This window comes from Rhipicephalus sanguineus, chromosome 6, assembly GCF_013339695.2.
Source record: "Rhipicephalus sanguineus isolate Rsan-2018 chromosome 6, BIME_Rsan_1.4, whole genome shotgun sequence".
In the NCBI taxonomy this organism is placed as follows: Eukaryota; Metazoa; Arthropoda; class Arachnida; order Ixodida; family Ixodidae; genus Rhipicephalus; species Rhipicephalus sanguineus.
In genome coordinates, this window is record NC_051181.1 from 47,555,349 (window position 1) to 47,558,827 (window position 3,479).

At 46.2% G+C, this 3,479-nt stretch overlaps 1 pseudogene; it reads left to right on the top strand.

The window, feature by feature from the left end:
- Nucleotides 1-324: 324 nt before the first annotated feature.
- On the top strand, nucleotides 325-2,387 carry LOC119397845 (elongation of very long chain fatty acids protein 7-like; annotated as a pseudogene).
- Nucleotides 2,388-3,479: the final 1,092 nt, after the last annotated feature.

Sequence of the window (3,479 nt, forward strand, 5' to 3'; positions counted from 1 at the left end):
GAGTGGTCTCTGTCTAAGAAATGCGTTTCATCAAGCGAATCCTTCTCAATGACCTACTTCTGAATATGAGGGTGTCTGGGCAATTACGGTGTCGATTGCGGACAAAGAAACACCAAAATAAGTACGCGCGAAGATTTGGTCATGCCCTTTACACTTGCATATGCAGATGACTTTTTGTTTTTTTTCCTCAACGGAATCGTAAACAAGGCCGAGTCGAAAGACGTCGTACCAATTCAGGGTCGTTCGAAAACAATGCGTCTTATTAATGCCGAGCGACCATCGCCTATTTCCCTCTCTGTCACCAAGGGGCCTTTCGGACGGCAACGATGGCTCAGCTATTGTACTCCGCGTGTGGCCGACACGACAAACACCCGCGAGGGGACCGGTGACGCAGCATACGGAGAATGCGTGTTTTTCCCGAGATTGGAAAAAGACGCGGCCAAGACACCAGTGTCGCCCACAACCCGCAGAAGTGCCACTGCTGCGGTTGCACTCCAGCGGTCATGATGTCTCTCAATATGACTAACGCAATGACGACTCCCCTCGGAAGTCTGCACGACCACTACGTCCAACTTGCGGATCCGCGGACAAGCGACTGGCCATTCATGGGCAGCCCGGTGCCCTATAGTGGCCCTCATTGGTATCTACCTGCTTTTTGCCACACGGATTGGACCTTGGCTCATGCGCGACCGCCAGCCATTCAAAATACGAAACCTCGTGTTTGTGTATAATGTTGCGATGGTGGCGCTAAGCTTCTACTTCATGTACATTACGCTGAGATACATGGGAATGCGGAACGGGCAAAGCTTACTCTGCTGGCCGACTGACCCCAGGCCCACTGGTATCAACATGTTCTTTCTGGACAAGGCTTGGTACTACATGCTGATGAAGGCCGGTGAGATGTTGGACACTATTTTCTTCGTGCTCCGAAAGAAGACGCGCCACCTGAGCTTCCTGCATCTGCTTCACCACTCGCTTGCCTTGTGGTCCGTGTGGTTGGTGCTGACGCTGGGCATCACAGGACACGTGTTCTCCTTTCCCGCTGCTCAACTCTGCTGTTCACATCGTTATGTACGCGTACTACGCCCTCTCCGCGCTGGAGCCCTCGCTGCGGCCGCAACTGTGGTGGAAGAAGTACGTCACCCTGTTCCAGATCGTCCAGTTCACTGCGCTCGCGCTCCATGCCCTCATACCAGTTGTCATCAACTGCGGTATATCACGAATCCTCGCCTTCGTCGGTGCTCTGGAAGGAATCCTTTTTGCGAGCCTCTTCACGGACTTCTACTACACTGCCTACGTCCAGAAAAGTTCTAAAGGCCATTAGTTGCTCTGTATTGTGTGCCTTTAAAGGACATGAGGACCTGCGCACTACAAAGATGTGCTTAAAGTGACATGCCAGTGATGCTCGCAACCTTCCAGATAAATTGCGGGTCCAACATGAGCACGAAATAAGTGTATGCATTTCATAATTTACCTCCGCCGTCAAGATATCCCTATCGAAAAATCTCATATGACACGTAGGACACATATCCAATAATCTCGTATGATCATACGAGAACATATATGATTCATATGTGTTGATACGAGATTATTCAATACGAGGCATATGTGTCATATGAGAATTTTCGATAGCGATATTACGTAACTATAAAGGCTTAGTGCGCAATGGGAGGGCCATTCGCATTATTCGGCAACAGAGTGTCCCGTATCGCCTAAACAACGATAAGTTGGTTGGCGCATCAAAATGGCCTTTTTGCTTTAAGCCTCTATCCAAACAAAAACTTGTCGTAAGCTAATGTCTTTGTTAGTTTAATGTATTCAGCCTGACTTCAAAGTTCTTGTGTCTAAAATTTTGTTAGCGATATAATTGATTTACTTCAGACATAACATTGAAACATCTACTGATTCAAATGCTGTTATTCTTTCGCAATCTCCTGCCGCGGAATAACTTATTATTTGCGAAATCAGTCACTATTCTATCGGACGTGTGTTTTACAGAAAGGGAAGGGACATTGCTGACAGGAAATTGAATTAAAAGTATTTTATGTCAGCAGTTTTACTATGTATTATTTATTTTTGTGAAGTAAACTCAGAGGGAAAGGACCACTCAGTGCGGCAGTGTGTACATGTCATTATAAGTTCCTCCAATGTGAAGTGTTTTGCGTGAAGTGATTTAAGGCTTAGGACGTTTCACTGGGAGATGAAAAGAAATGCAAAGACTGTTTCAAACTGATTTTCCTGCTGCTTGCCTGCGAACGTACGTAAGAATTGTCTTCAGAGCTTGTATACGAAGAGTGCATTACTGTACTGTACAGCAATTAACTCGGAGATGCCCAGTCATTACGTTGCTCGTGAACGCCGCAATCTATATAATAAAGGAAATAATTATGGCTATCGCTTGGCTTATTTTTCCCCTTCCCATTTCAATGATATGGAACCCATTTAGTCATAACACCGATATTAGGTTCCTGCTACCTGTTTGTTTCTTTACTTTTCTGTAAATTAAGGATGTATTCTTGTGATATAAATGATAGCGGTAGAGCTACAATGTCTGTATGCCTATAAACAAACGTTCGCCATCCCCACAGAAGTTTAATATAGCATGTATTTAAATAGGTTAGGCAACGGCGCAGAAGTTTCATCGAAGCTGAACCTCCGGGAAGGTGTGTAGTGAGTGAGCTGAGGACACGGGTACTGCTAGCATTCGCTGCTAAGTGCCACCCACAGCGCAGGTGTCAAAGCTGGGGCGCCACACACCTGCCTTCAGTCATCATTCCATGGCTCTCCAGAGCTTTTCCTTCTAATCAGCAGGAAGCCAAGAAAACGAATAGTCCTTGTGCGTCCCCTGCACAGAAAAACAGTTATTGTACTCAAGGTGAGTCGAGATGGCTTCGAAGGACATATTTTCGCCTACAAGGCTGGCATCTCAGTATTAAACAAGACGCTACATTGTCAGAATACAAGGGCGCAAAGGACGAAGGACGGATTGCGCGAGGACATTAACTTGGAGCCGTGAGTACAATACAGACTCATTGATGGGAATATAAGGGCTCGTTTTTCTTTGTTACACACAATCTTAACGAATGCCAAAAGACAATGAAGCAGAGGCTGGTATAGGAGACGGTATTTGTAGTCCTCTAACTGCACTTTAGTAATTATGATATAAATGTGAAAACATTAATGTGGACAACTTGTCGACAACTTGACAACTTGCCGCCGCTAGAGACCGAACCTATACAGCCTTCGAATATTGCGTCCGGTGCTCTAACAATGCAGTTGTGTCTAACGAAGAAAAACGAATCCTTGACTTCCCCTTCATGTGTTCACTCATAGTGAGGGTCTTGTTCCGGCAGACTTGTTGCCCTCAGATAGTGTGCGAGCGCTCAGCTGTCAGCTCGTAAAAAGATCACGTGCTACGTGACGCCAACATGGAAAACAAAAGAGTGTTCCCCCCACGCCGTCATGGCGACAAGCGCCGT